The sequence below is a fragment of the Lissotriton helveticus genome, chromosome 4_1 (assembly GCF_964261635.1).
Source record: "Lissotriton helveticus chromosome 4_1, aLisHel1.1, whole genome shotgun sequence".
NCBI lineage: Eukaryota > Metazoa > Chordata > Amphibia > Caudata > Salamandridae > Lissotriton > Lissotriton helveticus.
The window spans coordinates 840,171,250-840,191,385 of record NC_136063.1 but is presented as its reverse complement, the minus strand read 5'-3'; positions in this window follow the sequence as shown (position 1 = coordinate 840,191,385).

Genomic DNA, 20,136 nt, shown 5'->3' with positions numbered 1-20,136 from the left:
TTCGAGGTCAACATCTAGACGCTCGAGGTCGAAGCAGAGGTCGCGGTCGAAGTCGAGGTCAAGATCGGCTTCGAGGTCGAGGTCCAGAGTGAGGTCGAGGTCCAGGTCGAAGTCGGCTTCGGGTCATGCTTCGGGCTCCTCGAGGAAGAAGCATAAGAGGAGGAAGCATAGCTCAAGACATCACTCTGGCAAAGAGTCTTCGGACTCGAAGAGGAAGTATTCATCACGAAAACATCACAAGGACTTCGTGTCACCTTCACCTGAGCGATCCCGTGAGGTTTCCCCGGATCCGGAGCAAGAACCGAATCCGGATTCGCATCATTCTTCGGAGCATGAGGAAGACGAGGAGATTCCTTGGGCACCGACTCCGGTGGAAAACCCAGAGGGTCAAGAGGGTCAGGAAGAACCGATGCCGGTGCAGCCTCCTTCGGAGCAGCCGATGGGTTCGTACCCTCCCTTTCCTGGTCCTGGACAGGACCCCTCGCATTTTCTTAATGCCATGTTTGGAGTTTATTCAAGGGCAATGTACCCCACTATGGGTCCGTTGTCTTTTAACTTGGGTGTCCCTCAAGCTTACGCTCCGGCACCTTTTATGCCGTTTATGCCGACGCCTTATACACCTTGGCTCGGTACGGCGCCGCCAAGATCATCGACTCCGCGCACGGCTTAGCCGACTCCGGAGCGACCTCGAGAACTGGATCGTGGTACGGCGCCTGTTCGAGATTCTCGTCCTCCAGCTGTCCCGGCTCCTCGTTCGACGCCGGCTTTGGCTCCGTCGGAGTCGTTACCGGATCCGACGACTTTGGTTCATCTGGAGTGGTCGAGGCGCAGAGCTCAACGCCTTATGGAGGAAAAAGGGTACGAAGATCCTGAAGTAGAGGAAGGAGAACTTCTGGATCAAGGGGACTGTTTTGAGGACCTGCATAGTGCTAGTGGCCTGGAACTCTCTCCTGAGTGGGGTTTGCCATGAGCTTCTGATACACCATCTAAGGACGTGGCACCCTACCATGTTGTCCTTAAGAAGGCTGCGGAGCTGCTCAATCTGTCTTTGCCTACCGTTGAGTTCAAGCCTAACATCCTCACGGAAGTTTTGCATTCGCCTTCCTCTATTATAGAGCCTACACTTCCATTCACTGAGGCTTTGACTGAGCCAATAATGGAGGTCTGGAAGAGACCATTGACTGCTCCTGTGGTGTCCAGGTTGGTGGCAAGACGTTATAGGGTGGCACCTGGTGACCCTGACTTTCTTCCTTCGCATCCTTCTCCGGAAAGTCTGGTTGTGCAGGCCGCTTGTTCCAACAGGTCCGCAGGTTCTTTTCTACAGGTGCCAGCAGATAAAGACTCTAAAAAATTGGACCAGTCTGCCAAAAAGATTTTCTCTTCGGCTAGCATGGCACTTAAATCCACCAATGCTACTTGCCTGCTGGGGAGATATGTTCATGCTTTGATGGACTCTGTGAAACAATTGTCAACTAAGCTTCCGGAGGAGGACAGAAAAAACTTCAATGAAGTGGTCTCTGATACTCAGGCAGCGGCCCGCCAGGTAATTCAGAGTGGCATGGACACGGCGGACTCTGTGGCCAGGATAATGGGTTCTACTGTTGCCATGAGAAGGGCGCAATGGCTTAAGTCTTCTGAATTTTCAGCAGATGTACAGTCTACTTTAATGGACTTACCATTTGACGGAACTGGCCTCTTTGGAAAAAAAGCGGATGTAGCTTTGGAGAGGTTCAAAGATAGCCGGGCGACGGCAAGGTCTTTGGGCCTGCAGGCTAGAGGCTCTACCACCAGGAAGTTTAGGGGATTTGGTAGATCCACTTTTCGTCTCTATAAACAAGGCCAGCAGCAGCAGCAGCAACAGCAGAACCCATTGTATAAGTCATACAGAGGTAGACAAAGGAGTCGTGCTCATGGACGCCAAGCCTCCTCCTCCTCTACTTCCTCCTCTAACAATCATCCCCCACCCGCAGCAGCAAAGCAGCCCTAGATCCGCCATTCCGGATCATGCAGGTCCTGAAGGGGGTCGGCTTACTCATTTTCTACGGGATTGGGAATCGGTTACATCAGATCTTTGGGTTCTCAATCTCGTAGAAAATGGGTATGCTCTTCCTTTTCAGGAGTTCCCTCCCAATTACCCTCCTTGCCAAGGTTATTGTTCGGAGGACCACCTGCTTCTTCTGCTGGAAGAAGTCCTGGCACTGTTCAGAAAAGGTGCGATAGAGGTGGTTCCAGAGCAGGAAAGGGGTTAGGGGTGCTACTCCCGGTATTTTCTGATTCCCAAAAAGAATGGCAGGTTACATCCGATCCTGGACCTCAGGGTTTTGAACCTCTATCTCAAACAGGAGAAGTTCAAAATGCTCACACTTGCACAGGTTCTTCAAGCGCTGATGGAAGAAGACTGGATGGTGTCGATCGACTTGCAGGATGCGTATTTTCACATCCCTATTCTGAAGTCGCGCAGAAAGTATCTCAGTTTTACGGTGGGATCGCAACACTACCAGTTTGAGGTCCTTCCTTTTGGGCTTACTACTGCGCCTCGAGTTTTCACCAAGGTGATGGCTGTGGTGGCTGCACATCTCAGAAGGTCGGCGGTTTCAGTATTCCCGTACCTGGACGATTGGCTGATCAAAGCGGAATCTCCAGAGACAGTGCTCCGTCATTTGCAGGAGACAACTCAGTTGTTACACAGGTTGGGTTTTTCAATAAATGTACCCAAATCTCACCTGGTGCCCTCCCAGCGCAACCTGTTCATAGGTGCTGTACTGGACACAACTGTGTGTCGTGCATTCCCTCCTCCTCAAAGGATGCGCGACATTCAGGAAATGATTCCCTTGTTCTACAATGGAGCGGTCGTTCCAGTCCTGAAGGTTCTTCGCCTGCTCAGTCTGATGGCTTCTTGCATTCTCCTGGTCAACCATGCACGCTGGCACATGAGGGCACTCCAGTGGTGCCTCCGCAGGCAGTGGTATCAGCACAACGGAGATCTTAGGGAGTCAGTCAAGATCTCCAGAGAAACTGCGGCGGATCTGTCTTGGTGGAGCGTGGAAGGCAATCTGTCTTAAGGGAAGCCTTTCCACCTACCTCCTCCGGTGGCCACGGTGATAACGGATATATCCACTCTAGGGTGGGGTGCTCATCTGGGGGATCTGGAGGTCAAGGGTCTTTGGTCTCCAGAGGAAAGGTTACTTCACATCAACCTTTTAGAATTGCGGGCAATGTCTGGCGCTCAATGCCTTCCTCCCTTCCCTTCGCGGTCAGTCAGTTCAAGTTCTGACGGACACTACGACCGCGATGTGGTATATCAACAAACAGGGAGGAGTGGGGTCGCGGTGTCTCTGCAGAGAGGCTCTGCGTCTCTGGTCCTGGGGTCAGGACCATCAGATTTGTCTGATGGCAAATCACCTGGCCGGAGTTCTGAACGTACGAGCAGACAGCCTCAGTCGGCAGTTCTCGGCCGATCACAAGTGGAGGCTCCATCCAGAGGTAGTTCGCTACATCTTTCGGCTGTGCGGAACTCCTCGGGTGGATCTGTTCGCTACTCACGAGAATGCTCACTGCCCGTCATTCTGCAGTCTCCAGTTTCCGATGCAAGGAGCCTTGGGGGACGCGTTTCAGTTGAGTTGGAGCTCACAACTCCTTTACGCGTTTCCTCCCATACCTTTGATTCCTCGGGTTCTGAGGAAGATTCACCAAGACCGGGCCCAAGTTATATTGTTCGCCCCGGATTGGCCAAGAAGGGTGTGGTACACGGATCTTCTCCACCTCTCCTCTCACCCGCCACTCCGTCTCCCTTTCAGGGCAGACCTCCTCTCTCAGATGGAGGGGCAGGTTCTACACCCCCACCTCCAGACATTACACCTTCATGCCTGGAGAGTGAACGGGGCAACTTGAATTCCTTTTCTCTCCCTCACGATGTGGTGGATGTCTTTCTTTCTGCCAGGCGTGACTCCACTAAGTCCATCTATTCTTATAGGTGGTCTAAATTCGTCTCTTGGTGTGGGGAGAGGGCTGTTGACCCTTTGAAGGCTCATTTGTCTGACATTTTACAGTTTGCTCTTTCTCTGGCGCACCTAGGATTTGCTGTTGCCACAGTCAAGGGTTATCTTTCGGCTTTATCGGCATTTCTCTGTTTGCCGGATCAGCCCTCTCTTTTTAAGTCTCCTGTGGTTTTAAGATTTTTGAAGGGTCTCACTAATAAGTTCCCTCCTACTCCTTTTATTGTTCCTCATTGGGATTGGAATCTTGTGTTAACCTATTTGATGGGTTCTCCCTTCGAACCCTTACACAAGTGTCCCATGAGGCTTCTTTCTTTTAAAACGGTCTTCTTGGTTGCAATTACCTCGGCAAGGAGGGTAAGTGAGCTTCAGGCTCTTAGTTCCAAGCCCCCGTTCTTGACCATTCATGCTGAAAGAATGGTTCTCAGGACCAGGGCTGCTTTTCTTCCTAAGGTGGTAACTCCCTTCCATCTAGGACAATCCATTACCCTTCCTACCTTTTATCCTCCCCCTCACCCTTCCAATGAGGAGGAGAGGCTTCATCGCTTGGACCCTAAGAGAGCAGTCAGTTTCTATCTCGATAGGACTAGAGACTATTGTGTGGATGATCAGCTCTTCGTGGGTTTTGCTGGCTGCAAAAAGGGCAGAGCGGTGCACAAGCGCACACTTTCCAGATGGATAATCCTGTGCATCAAGATTTGCTACTCTCTGGCCGGTAAGGACCCTCCTGAGGGTATCAGAGCTCATTCAACTAGAGCAAAGTCTGCAACATCCGCTTTGTCTAGAGGTGTTCCTGTTGAGGACATTTGCAGAGCCGCGACTTGGGCCTCCCTCCACACTTTCGCGAAGCACTACTGCTTAGATACTGAGGTGAGGAGGGATGGCCACTTCGCGCGTTCTGTCCTCCAGGATTTCCTGGTATTGCAGGGTGGACACCCTCCTCCGGGAGGGGGACTGCTGTGGGACTCTATTCACAAGGTGAGGAATCCACAAGGCAGATGTATCTATCAGAAGAACAAGTTACTTACCTTCGGTAACGCTTTTTCTGGTAGATACTGTATCTGCCTGTGGATTCCTCACTGACCCACCCACCTCCCCGTTTGTCCACTCTGCTATACCTGAGTTTATGGATTTTTATGTATATTTATATGTATATTTATATTTATATATGTTTATATATTGGGTTTTTAATACCTTAGCTACGCACTTTGTGTGCAGTTTTGAGTTGTATGTACTTTGTACACTATGTATATGTATATCTGCTGTCATTGGTCCGTCCGGGTGCCTCGAAGGCACGGAAAAAAGGGCGGAACTGATGTCATCACGACAACGTGGGCCTAATAAGGAGTCAGTGACGTCAGACGGAGTCGCGCGCGATGCCGTGCTCCTATGACGTCGTCTAAGCCGGCGTGCTATAAAGAATTTTCTGAACGTTGCTGACGCAAGGGGGATATTCGCAAGGTGATTTTCCACAGGCAGATACTGTATCTACCAGAAAAAGCATTACCGAAGGTAAGTAACTTGTTCTTTGCACTAATTATTGCCCGAATTCTACATAGCTTGGAACCGTGGCCTTAGCTACCAAATCTGTCTTTATACTTCTGTCATGATGATATCCATACAGGTATATAGCTTGCAATAGAGCAGTTTAACTTTTAGGGCCCTAAGCCCTCCTTGTTTGCCCATTTTACTACCTGCTGTAACCTCATAGCCTCTAATAACCCTCCACCTCTGTCTTTACCCTGACAATACAATTATATATTATAAACAAAGAAGTTATTATGGGGTGCGGATGTGTGTGTATTTAAGTGTGTGGGGAGTGTGATCGGCCCCATCTATTCTGTCAATCACCAGCACTGTCTTTGCTCTTGCACTATTATAACATCATAGAGGACAGCTATACAGATAATCAAGATCATGCACAGATATTGATGTTACACATAATCCAACCATAATTCCCTGATCAATCAAATGCCCTGCCTATTACAACCCTGTAGACCCTGCTTAAGGGGACATTTAGAACGTATTTTATTTTTTATTTTTTTATTTGCAGAGTTTTATATAGCACTGGCTACACCCGGAGGTGTCAGAGTGCTTTACATGAGGATCAGTGAGTTACGGTTACAATAATTAACTCAGTTACAGTTACAGGTATAGGCATAGGGGAAAAAACATGGGATTATACAGTAACATACGTTATTTGCGCGTTGCATATCCAAGAAACGCGTCTTATGGGTAATGGAAGGTAGAGGGGGAAAGGTAAACAGGGGAAAGAGATGTAGATAGAGTCAGGCAGACCAGAAGAGGGACAGTAGTTCAGCGGTAACAAAGCGGTCGAGGTGAAGGACCGACAAAACTGCTAAGAACCGTTAAAAACAATGTCCGATGTCTGGCTGGGTAAGTGATGGCCGAGGGGGTGAACCAGGGCCAGACTCCTCTATAGCTGCATAGGACAGCTCCACCGGGCAACAGCCAATGGGCCTCGGGCTTCGCAGTAAGTTCGAACAGTTTTGGGTTGTGCCCATCATCAAAGTTCAATCGAAGGCATCGGTCCCGTTGTAACTGGGAAAGCGCCATCCGCCTCGTCCTCCAGCTAGCCCCAAGATAGGAGAGGTGGCAGAGAGAGTAAGTAGTCCTCAGGGGGTTCGCTCCCAAGACCGGTGGCCCACAGCTGAGCACTGTCAGTGTTAAATGGTCTATGGGGAATGCAACAATCCCCTCCTTCTTAACATCCCTCCTGCTGCACCGCGGAGCTAAAAGCCACTAAGGTACTTTATACTGCACCCCCTTCAATCCTCTGTAGTGTGTTGGCTGCCATTTTGGTGTCAGGCACGACCAGGCAAGATCTGTATTGCTCCCGTTACTAGCCTGAGGTGGGCTAATCATTCCTGCAAATGTTCCCGCTGCCCCTTGCTCCCATCATGCCTAAGCAGTACCCCGCATCACAGGATTGCACCGGCAGTGCCCTCCACTGGGTCACTTTTGCGAAGCAAAAGACCCTCAATGAGCTCTTCAGGAGGGTACTAATTGTAGTGGAGCGATCCTTCCTTCAGTAGAGCAAGGTGGTAAATACAGCAGTGCACGAGAGGTGCAAGGTTGGAGGCTCTTAACAGACAGTAGAGAGGTGAGCCGGTTCCTGACCCGCGTCTCTGTCCCAAGGAGCCGCCATCTTGGAGTCAAGCAGCCAGGATCGCCCGTTCTTCAGAAGCGATCCTACCTTCAGTAGAGCAAGGCGGTAAATCTGAGAATGCCTCCCAGCTCTCCGCTTCTGATCTGGAGGGGCTCAGTGTCTCGTCCTGGAATGCCACGTGGATTCCTGCTGATGCGCCGTTCCAGGCTGTGTAGGCGGGTTAGCCCCTCGCAGCCAAAATGGCGGGTGCTGTTCGCCATCATTGGATTGAGGTCCCGATGCGGCCGCTCCCCAGCAGTATGTGCCGCCGCAGCCTCAGGAGTACCCCAGGCGCCGTTTACCGGGGTGCGGCAGAGGTCTCCACTCTCTTTTGAGCCCGAGGACTCAGCAGCCCTCCGCACCCTCGCCTCTGGGGCCTCAGTCACGCTGTGTGCTGCAGTTCGGCCCACGGTAAGGCCCCAACTCCGCCACTAGACCACAGATGGCCCTAGAAGTGCTCGGGGGTAAGTGCAGATGGCCCACGGCAGCAGGAAGCTATGCGGTGGGCCACAGGAGAATGGAGCACATGGGCCACACGTCCTACTCCATTGCTGCTCAGGCTGCATCCATCTGAACTTGGGTGATAGTCCGCAGAACTGCCAGGGGGATAACTCCTTGGCCTTCAACACTCAGACAGAGGATTGTCTGCCCTATTTAGAGATTCCCACCTGCTTAGCTGGAATTTCTGTGCTATGGGTGCAGCCACCACAGCAGCACCCCCTTCAGAGCATTGCAGACTTGCTGAGCAGGCACAATTTTTAAAGCAACAATTTGACAAACGTCTTTGTTTTGAGCATATACACTTTCAAAGTGGGGTTTTGTTCTCTCAATAGAAAACACAAATGTCCTGTCATACAGGCCAATATGCAGGGCCATTCTACCTTTCCCTGCCTGTAGTCACCATACCTTGGCGCCATAATGTTCGTTCACTGTTGTTGCTTCTTCTATTAAGAATACTTTTCATCTTGGGCTGTGCAAAATAGAGGACCAGTCTATATTTATGAAGGTTCTTAAAATGTATCTATTTATTATCTTCTCATCTTTTCAGAAATAGTTAGTCAGAGCTAAGGTGCCTTGGGGTGTTGGTTGCGTTTTGTAAGCAACAACTCAACTCATGTCTTGCGTGTATTGGTTTTCAATATATTTACTAGGTGCCCTCTAGCATGAAATGCGGGCTGCTGGCAATTTTAAAAGAAATCAAGCTGAAATTATGGGTTGTGGTTCTTGTCCTTTGTTGATCAAGCATTCTCTGAAGGAAGCTAATGAGTCTGGAGACTGACCCATGGGTAGACTGAGAAATAGCTCAACTATGTGATGCCTGAACATTTAATTTATGTCTAACTAGAGGCATACATCGGCTGCCTAAAGCAAACCCTCTAGGATCAAGAACGGGCCATCTGTGCCTGTCAGAGCAAGGGAGAGGCTGGACTGGACCACCCCTCGCTGGATTAGATTCTCTTTTTTGAGTTTGATAAACCATTATTTTTGGCCTTGGGAACTTTTGTTTGAGGTCATTGAAGATCATGGGTAAAAGAAAAACCCAGGGTCACTGTTGAGCAAAGGCTTCTTCATCAGTGCACACCCCCCTCTACCTCAAACTATCTGTCCTCCGTAATTAACTTTGAAATTGGATGGGTAGAAGAGAAAATTGAAGCGGTTTTGCGGCTTTACACGTCATCATCTATTGCCCCTAATGAACAAGCACAGAGTGACTTTAGCAATATAGTAAACTTGAACAGTTTGAAGGCGTGGCCAATAAGGTTAACAGTTTGAGTACCACCTCGATCATCAACACTAACAGGAGGAGTCCTGCAGTACTGGACTTTAGTCACTCAGATGGGCCTTGCGGGGTGGCTACTTCCACTGTGGAGTTGGTGACTGACATAGAAGAACCCCCTTCTCATTTTGAACTCACCTCCTCCCAGAAAATGCAGATGAAGTAAGCAGGTAGCTTCCAAAAGGAAATCTCAGCTCCATTCAGCATGGGCAGGAGGAAGTAGCGGCCCTTATAACAATGAGCTTAAAGTAGAGACCTCCATTTCTTCCATGCTAATGCAACTGAGTTCAATGATGCAAGCCCATTGCGATGCTTTATTTATTATGTTGGAATTAGAGCTAAAATCTTTGAGAGAGGATTTAACAACTAAAATTGAGCAGGGGATTGGTAACATCTTGGCATTCTCTGGTCTACCTGTGCCTAAGCCATTGGGTGAGGAACCATCGAGGAACAAGCTTACAGTCTTAAACTCATATCTAGATCTTAGGCCTGGCGTTCTGTCCACCCAGGCTCTGTCTAGACTAGCGGTAGCCACCCTTCCCACTTTTGACAAGTCTAGCAAAACGCACCCAGTGGTTTCTTCATCGCTGGTCCCTGAGAGATCAGATTAGCCTCTCACTACAGGGCACTCACCCCCAATGGAGGGTGATAGAATACATATAACTCCTCACACCAGCAATATCTACATCTTCCCCAGAGTCAACCCCTTTTGTCATCATTCTTGATTAATTCTTCCCTTCAAATGCAGCAAGGAGGGAATCAGTGGTGGATTTGAAACATAAAGTCCTGAATTGGTTTAGAGTTAACTCAAGGTGGGTAGAGGACCTCTCAACTGAGATTCTGTCAGTCAGGAGAGTTGTGGGGGTTGGTAAAGAACCAAAATATCGCCAGGGGATTGTGCTGTTGTTAATTTTAGGGGACCCAGGATGGTGGGAGACTAACTTTCAGCTTTGAGACATTTAGCTGACTCCCCTGGTTAAATTAGAGCTTTTACTCTGGGTTATTTGTATACACCCCACGGCCATTGCACAGAGTGCCAGTTGTTGAGCGGCAGGGTAACGTCAACCTGGTCGCCCCAATGCAACCTCCTTTTTTTACCTGAGCAATCATTTTTCTTCCCTCAGTAACCTGCAAGAAATTGACTGAGACCCATCGCCATCGCCACTGAATGTTTCTATGTCCACCACCATAGTCCGCGATCCCTCCTTAACTAAGTCTGTAGTCCCAGCTCAGTTAGTGAAATCTAGTCTAAGTGTGAGTTCACCATCAATAAAACAGTGTTCTGAAAAAGTTTTAAAATTATTATCCTGGAACATTGCCGGGATCTTTTCAAAGCTTTCCAATGATGACTGTCTGGGTTTTATCAAAGAATTTGATTTGCCTGCTAGAGACTTGGGCCCTGGAAGACTTTTATATTAATGGCATTCTCTCTTTATGTAACCCTGCTGTGCCTGCTGTCGCAGGGAGGGCAGTCGGAGGCCTGACCATTTTAGTTCTCCGGTATTAATGTTAAATCTGTTGGCTTCTCCACCTGGTACCAATTACTACTGCTTTCAGGGCTGGGCACAGTAGACCTGCTGATTGTAAATTTCTATCACAGTATATTTGATAACTGTTGTGCTAATATCGTGGCTATTTTGAACAATACGATTGCAAATGTGAGCGCTAAAAATCAGCAATATTTCCTGGTCTGGGTGGGCGATTTTAATTGCATCAAATGCCAGTTCAGTGACTTGTGGGTTTGCGACCTGGAAAACAGGGATGGACAGACATTCTAACTACGAGGATGCATTGAACAATATGCTATACTTTGAGGAGTTAGTATTTTGGAGTGATTGTTTTAGGGCCATCCCTAAGCCATATCCAGCTTTCATGGGAGGGAACAAGCCCAGTACCATTGATTTCATATTAATTCCAAATGATAAAAAATGTTTAGTGGCTAACTTTAAAATCTCTCCAAATTGTGCTAGTGACCATAACCCTTTAGCAGCTTCCTTTAAATCAGAATATGCACAAGTTGATCCTAAGCAGGTTGTAACCCCTCATACTTTCAGCACTAATAAAGGGCTCTGATTGAAATGGGAGCAGGTTGACCCAAAACCTTTTTTGGAAAACATAGGGCCTCATTTAGGAGGTTTTGTCGTAGGGCAGCACAGCAGGCCTTCCTGCTGCGCTTCCCTACAGCAAAAGAAAAGGGCATGCGCTGTATCTATATGATACTGCGCATTCCTGTCCTTTTCCCCTGCTCCGGCGCAAAATGGGCTGCCGTGCACCAACGCAGGGACCTTTGCACCATGGTGAAAAGGTGCCTGCATTGCGGGGATGATTATTTTTGTACATGGAGGGAAACCTTTCTGTACAAAAATAATCACAAGAGACTTTTCCTCTTTCTATGTGTGCTGCAAATCAGCACACATAGAAAAAGGAAAAACGAGGAGAAATAAAGATAATTCTCCTTGATGTGCCTCCCTTACGCCTCACCTGGGGAGGCGCAAGCTTTTGGCAGCCCAGAATTACGATTTCTCGTAAATCTGGGGCACTGTCAAAAGGCCATGAATGTTGCTGGGGATGCCCCCAGCAACACCCATTGCACGCCCTTTTAACGCAGAATATTGATATTTATCAGGCAGGATTTATCCAAAAAAGTGGTTTAGTGCTACCTGATAAATATCACGCAGGCTTCTGCGCCACGGAATGTCAAAAAAGTGACGTTCCGGAGACACAAGGAGTTGTAGTTTCTGAAAATGATTGGTTAATATACAAGTGATTGCCCCTGGAGGATTCCCAGTCTTGTATTACTGAGGATTTTGACAGTGTTTGCTCAGGCATATCGCAGGCCTGAAACGTAAAACGTTCCACTTTTATTCCCCCCTTCATCTGTGGTTTAATGTGGCCAGCTCAACATCACGTAAACAAGTAAAGACGCCCTTAATTCTGTACCAGAAAATAGGGAAACCATTGCTTTTGCATGCAAAGTTTATAAAGACACTACAATGGCGAGAAAGGCCGAACTTAGAAACGAGGTTTGGTCCAATTTGTTGGCTACTGAGAGCTCCAGGGACACAAGGCGATTCTGGTAGGTTGTGTACCGCCCTTTATTTTCTGAAAGGCAATCGCCTAATGTAGATTGTCTAATCCCAAAGACGTCATTGGTCACACACTTGTCGCAAACTTTCAATCTTTTGAACAAAGATGATTATCATTAGGACACTGGGATTCACACAGGGAGAGATATGGAACTGCCCCTCCAGTTCAGCAAGCCCATTACTGTGTAGGAAGTCAAGGTGGCTATAAAGCACGCCAGTGTAGGAAAGCCTCAGGGCAGAATAGAGTCCCGGCAGACCTGTTTAGAGATGACCTTGACCTCTGGGCTCCCATGCTTTCCAAAGTATTTAAAGCTGCCATTATTGGACCACGCCCTTCCACATGCTAAGAGGCCATTGTAGTACCTTTATTAAAAAAAGGTGATAGATCCGACCTGGCCTGCTATAGGCCAATTTACAAATTGGATTCTACAGTTAGAATTATGGGTAGGATCCTATTAACACAACTTGGGGGTTGGGCAATCTAAAATAACATCCTCTCTCAAGCCCAATATGGTTTCAGACAAGAAGTGGTTATTATGGAGCAGTGTTTGAACCGATTGCTCATCGTTGGTAAGTACACCAAGTCCATGAAAGGCTCCTTACACCAAGCATTCATGGACCTGTTGTGCGCTTTTGACATGGCCAGTTGGTTCAAATAGTGGGACATAATGCAAAGTCTGAGGGTAGAAGAACCCCTGGTTGCTCTTATTTGGTGACTGCACTGGAACACTTCGGTCAAGATTGGTTTTGGCCCCGTGGGAGAATGTACGTCATCTAAATACGGTAATCAAGGTGTTGCCAAGCCTGCATTCTTGCCCCATTTTTGTTTATCATTTATATAAATGGGATCACTGAAACAATATCGATGTTAAAAATATAGAACTACAAGAATATCGAGGTAAAAATATAGAATACAAAAATATCGACCTCCTATCTCCAAACAGGTAAGTACAAAAATATCGATGTAAAAAATATAGTTAGTCAAAATATCCACATTTTTTAAATGCTTTAAATTAATTAAAAGTTAATGAAATAATAAATATCATTAACTTAAACATACTTAAAATACTTAAATAACCTTAAAATTAATAAATGATTAATGTAAGTTAAAAAAAAACATACAAATTAATTTGTTAATACATATATATATATTCAGTACTCCGCAGTTTCGCCCCGCTCCAGAATAACTAGCCAGGGCACACCAGAAAAACTCACGGACACGGACCACAGAAGTCTTTTCTTCAATTTATTCTCAGTGCGGGTATGTCAAAGACGTTTCGGCTCCACGAGCCTTGTTCACCTGACAATGTTTAATGTGCGGGTGCAACCTTTTAAAGTGCCAGTAACAATACAATGATGTCACGTGTTAAAAAAATGTGTGTATATGTAACAAGGACATAGAAGACATACTATCAAATAGATCTCGCAATCATCCTATGTTTAGTATTTCATAAAAATATGCTAGTACAATACCACTTAATAAAAGTAAAATACTTGAATGGGGGTTTACATAACATGGTATATACTGTTAGGATCAGTAACATATTATTATTTAATAAACATATAAACCTAAGTCACCAATAACAGACATTTCGTAATCATGGGTCAAATACGGATTAATCACAACATGGCAATATATATATAAACGTAATATTAATAAAAAATGTTCAATATTTTTACCGTAGGATAGCGGAAAGGGTAAAATATACTATTACCACTCCAGTGAGTGCTACAGTAGGAAAAGCGTTGGATAGTGTAGGGGTAAAAATTACTATTCCCACTCCAGAGATTGCAACAGTAGGGAAAGCGTTGGATAGCGGAAGGGTAGAAATTACTATTACCACTCCAGAAAGTGCAACAGTAGGGAAAGCGTTGGATAGCGTAGGGGTAAAAATTACTATTCCCACTCCAGAGAGTGCAACAGTAAGGAAAGCATTGGATAGCGTAGGGGTAAAAATTACTATTCCCACTCCAGACAGTGCAACAGTAGGGAAAGCGTTGGATAGCGGAAGGGTAGAAATTACTATTACCACTCCAGAAAGTGCAACAGTAGGGAAAGCTTTGGATAGCGTAGGGGTAAAAATTACTATTCCCACTCCAGAGAGTGCAACAGTAAGGAAAGCATTGGATAGCGTAGGGGTAAAAATTACTATTCCCACTCCAGACAGTGCAACAGTAGGGAAAGCGTTGGATAGCAGGAGGATAAAAATTACTATTCCCACTCCAGAGAGTGCAACAGTAGGGAAAGCGTTGGATAGCGTAGGGGTAAAAATTACTATTCCAACTCCAGAGAGTGCAACAGTAGGGAAAGCGTTGGATAGTGGGAGGGTAAAAATTAAGCATGGGCGTAAAATCCGTTCCGCTCGCGGATTTTGCGGATTTTCGGTAAATTCGCAATCCGCGAACTCTCACGAACTTGCCGAAAATTCGTAAAATCCGTGCGAAGCGGATTTTTTGCTTGGTCGCACTTGCCAACTAGAATACTATACAATTTCGCGGGAGTAAACACTTGCGAACACGTAGATGCGGCGGGCAGCGACAATCTCGCAATTGCGAGATTGCAAAATTTGCAATTTCGCACAAGAAATCCACCAGCAGGCAGCATAAACCTTGAAAATTATGATTTTTATCAGAATAACTCCTCAGGTTGACATTTGCCTGCACTTTTTCTTTGCAAGGAGTTCATTTTGGGGGGGGGGTGGGAGGAAGGAAGTGCCCCACAGTCTCCAACTTCCTGTTCCTGTCCAGCAGGCTCCTCCCAGTGCTTTCTTCATGTGCTGGTCACTTTGATTTGGATCTTGACCTGGAAGGATTACTTTTTGTGGATGCTGCTGGATATTTGGATTTTTGCATAGACCAGTGAGGGAAATTATTACTTTTTATAAAGTGAAGTGTCTCTCAATTGCTAAGTACAGGGCTTGAGTTTGAGGCTTTTGTGATAGTTTTAAACTCCAAATTGTAGAGAACAGCTTTCTGCAAAGACTCTTGATGGTCCCGCAGGAAGCTGCAACCTTCTTTTGTCACTTGGAAGTGTGTTAAAATTTCCTGGGGGACATTTTAGGCCTGGCACCCTTATTACTATGGATACAAATTTGGCAAACACTGGAATTAGAATTTTCTAAATACATTCTTCAGGAGTGTCTGGTCTTAGATAACGCTGAGTCTATACCTTGGCTTGGGTATGCTGTAGCACTACTGAGCCCATATTTTTCTTATCTCTTACTTTTCTTTATTTGTACCACTCTCGTGGTCCTCCAAAGGACCTGGTTCTGTGCCGAGAAGGGCTGGATATAAAGAGTCTCAACAGTCATCAAGGAATTGGATAACTGGACTACAAACTAGAAATCAAATTCATGTACATTACTCTTAGGACAATACTATAAAGATATAGGATTATTACTGCCAGCCCAAATCCCCTCAAGAAGCGTAAGTGTGCCAAAATCATACACACCAAGGGGTCGATTCCGATCCGATAAAAAGCGCTCCGAATCGTCGTACGGAGCGTTTTTTCCCCGTACGAATCGTACCTGTAAACGTCCCGTACGTACGACGAAGTACGATTCGTACCAGGAGCCGTACTCCGTACGAGTCGTACAAGACACCGTACGACTCTAATCTCCGTACGATTCTCCCTCGGAACCCGCTGTACGCGACATCTGTATGGTTCGCGCCTGGTTTTTACGACCCAGCAAGTACGATACGTGTCGGGTACCCACCGTACGATGCTTTTTCTACGGGAGCTGAAAACAGCCGTAAAAGCAGAGTACGCACCGAAACAGGTACGGAACGGCCCCACCGGGTACGGTGCATACCCCCCATGATCGCAGGGGTACGCACCGCACCCTGTGATCATGGGGTGTACGAGCCGTACCCCCATTGTACGATCGATGTATGAGCCGTACCCTCATTGTACGATGGGTGTACGGCTCGTACACTGATCGTCTATGGGGTACGGCTCGTACACCGATCGTACAATGGAGTTACGGCTCGTACACCGATCGTACAATGGGGGCATGGCTCGTACAGCAATCGTACAATGGGGGTACGGCTCGTACACCGATGGTACAATGGGGGTACGGCTCGTACACCCGATGATCGCAGGGGTCGGTGCATACCCCTGGGATTATGGGGTGTACGGACCGTACGGTGTGTATGTGTTTGTGTGCTTTTCCGTACGACTCGCCCTTACCTGACGTGGACCGTATGAATCGCGTCCTCATACCCCCGTCCGGATCCTACTCGTCGGGTCGTACGGCATGTGTACGAGTCGTACGGTATGTGTATGAGTCGTACGGTTCACGGTTTCAGCCTTGCAATAAGTACGGATCGCGACGATTCGGACGGATTCACGGAATACGGATCGTTCTTCGCGACTCTGACGGACAGGTACGATTCGTACGGAGAGGGCTCCGGATACAAATCGTACGGACGGTTTTTTCCCGAATCGGAATCGACCCCAAAATGTAGGGAAATAGGTGGGACAATTATGCAGTCCTTAACTAATCCAATATGTGAAACGTCGGAACAATGCTCCTTCAACTAGGGTACATAGGCAAGTTCAAGAGGACAGGTTCCCAGGCAGATGATCTTCATTGTAAAGAAAAATGTAGCAAAATATCTTGTACAGTACATGAGAAATGAGGAAAGAAAACACAGTTTTCAGTTATTTGTTGCATTGAAGAATTCTCTCATGAGTAGTGGATTCAGCAAGTCAAGAAATTTCACTCATGCAGTCAGGCCCACAATAAATCAAGCTAATTTTAACATAAAACGTTATAATTATTAAGAATACATTCATAGGGAATATAAGAATATAATGATTCCACTATAACTCTGATGCATTTGAAATAATTTAGTATGGTTACAAATAACATGTGTCAGTATGGTATATTACTACTTTTCGAATGTACCTTCGTCTAAATATATTTCAAACCAAAACTTTAGAAATTCGTTTTAGGTGCATAACATTAGAAGATATGTGAAATACAATCTCTAAAAATTTCTCTGATGCCTCGTGAATTAGGAACGTGTAACACCTACGTATTTTTTTTCATCTCGGTGTACACTTTGCTCACACAAATGATACATTTAAAAAAAATTCACCATCATAGTCAGATAAAATAATAATATTTGATTACTTCTCAGTAGTTATACACACATATGAATGATAATAAAGAATGATTAGAGGTAAACTTCATAACGTGAAAGCTCACCATTTACACATTTCCTAGTACGTATTAATGAAATATAGGACTTTGTCAATTAGTGAATCACAGTCTATAATATTTACACAAATTATTTCATCTAGCCTACATCTTTTCTGAATGCTTTTACAATGCAATAACAAAAAATTCTTTAATCTTGTCATGTTTTCTTGAACGTGCAGTTGGTACACATTTATTATTTTTCTTTCAGAAATGTCATAATTAGTTTCTCATGTCATTAAACTTTTATTTGATTCCCTCTCCAACAGGTATGTTAAGTGCACTTTTAGTAGGTTGGGAGATAGAGCTTTTTAATAACCCTGCTCAAACTTACAGCTCTCCTAGAGCTCAGATAAAGTGGGCCTTTTTTGAGCAGGCACAGCTTATGCGCAGCCCATAAGCAGCTCACTTCAACTCTTCAGCAAATTATCATCTCCTAGTACTTGGCCATGAGATGAAATGTTACCTTTCTTATACAGAAAATGTTCAACACATGTTTTATTTAACCAGGTTTCGTTTGGGGACATTGCATTTTCTTTTAGCTTTCCCACAAGCGGTATGCTTTGAGAACCTCCCTTTTTGCCCTTGAGAGAATATTTCTAGAAAAAACACATTGCACTGTTTGTTTTTTTATTGTGCACTTTATAAATCAGTGAGATTGCATTTTTTACTTCCACTCCTGCTTTCACTCAGTTTTAATTCACATCATGAAAGGTTTCGATTTTTATTGTACCTTGATTGGCAAGAGATTTGTCATGCTGTAATTAGTTTTATTAGAGGGTCACTTCATCATCATATTACTTTATTCGGTCTTGTACAAGACACCATCAAAGTATAAAAAAGATAAAAACACAACTATATATACAATTAAAATAGTATTAAACCATTTGGAGCATGAGTACAGATGACATCCCAAAAACAGGGTAAAACAACATATAAAAATGCATCCTACATAGTCAAGCTAAAAAAGAGAATGCTATACGGTCTCCCAATCATTTAAAAATGACTTCGTTAATATAATAAAAACTTTTTACGGATCAACCAGAAGGAAAATAAACAAGCATTTGCAATGCAATAGGTCTCGCATTAGGAATTTTTGAGCTATTGGTCTTGTAAATGATAAATGTTTTATTTATATGTTGGTTTTTAAAAATAGCGAAATTAATAGCTTTGTCATTTACAATACCAATATTTTTAACTTTTGCAAATGTGACACCTATAGCATTTGTAATGCAAAATGTTTTGTATTTACGTGACTTAGATGTATTGATATTACAAATAACAATGGCTTTTCATTTTTTTTTAAAATTAATACTTAAATAAAAGTTATCGTAATTTATAATGGCAATAGCTTAAATTTTTGTAAATAACTTTTGTGAAGATTATGTTCAGTGTATTTTATTGTGACGAAAATCCAAGAACAAAAGTGAAATATTAACATCTTTTTGTGACATTTGTAATAAAGCTTGAAACATTGAGAGAACATATTTGAACCATTTGTTGTTGAATGGTTGCACAGATTGATGCTGTGGTGGCGCTGAGTGATGTGGTGGCGACGAGTGATGCTGTGGTGTTCAGTGATGCTGTGGTAGCGCATAGTGATGTTGTGGTGCCCCCGAGTGATGCTGTGGTGCCCCTGAGTGATGCTGTGGTGCCCCTGAGTGATGCTGTGATGGTGCGATAGATAGATAGAGTGAGGGCGATAGATAGATAGAGGGAGGGCGATAGATAGATTTATAAATAGAGTGAGGGCGATAGATAGATAGACAGAGTAAGGGCGATCTATCGATAGATAGATAGAGTGATGGCGATAGATAGAGTGAGTGTGACAGATAGACAGATAGAGGGAGGGCGATAGACAGATAGATAGAGTGAGGGCGATAGATAGATAGAGTGAGGGTGATAGATAGAGTGAGGGCGATAGTTAGATAGATAGATAGATAGATAGATAGATAGATAGATAGATAGATAGATAGATAGATAGATAGATAGATAAATAGATAGATAGATAGATAGAGTGAGGGCGATAGATAGATAGAGTGAGGGCGATAGATAGATAGAGAGATAGATAGAGTGAGGGCGATAGATAGAGTGAGGGCGATAGATAGAGTGAGGGCGTTAGATAGATAGAGTAAGGGCGATAGATAGAGTGAGTGCGACAGATAGATAGATAGAGTGAAGGTGACAGATAGATAGATAGAGTGAGGGTGATAGATAGATAGAGTGAGGGTGATAGAGTGAGGGCAATAGATAGAGTGAGGGCGATAGATAGAGTGAGGGCGATAGATAGATAGACAGATAGAGTGAGGGCGATAGACAGATAGAGTTAGGGCGATATATAGATAGAGTGATAGATAGATAGATAGATAGATAGATAGATAGATAGATAGATAGATAGATAGATGGTTGTGTGTGTGGGGGTTGTATGTGTGTGGGGGTTGTATGTATGTGGGGGCTGTGTGTGTGCCTGGTGAAGTGAGGGCGATAGAGTGAGGGCGATAGATAGATAGATATAGTGAGAGATATATAGATATAGTGAGGGTGATAGATGGAGTGAGGGCGATAGATAGATAGAGAGATAGAAAGAGTGAGGGCGATAGAGTGAGTGCGACAGATAGATAGAGTGAGGCCGACAGATAGATAGATAGAGTGAGGGGGATAGATAGAGTGAGGGCGATAGATAGATAGAGTGAGGGTGATAGATAGAGTGAGGGCGATAAACAGAGTGAGGGCGATAGATAGATAGACAGATAGAGTGAGGGCTATAGATAGACAGATAGAGTGAGGGCAATAGATAGATAGAGAGAGGGCAATAGATAGAGTGAGGGCGATCGATAGAGTGAGGGCGATAGATAGATAGAGGGAGGGCGATATATAGATAGAGTGAGGGTGATAGATAGAGTGA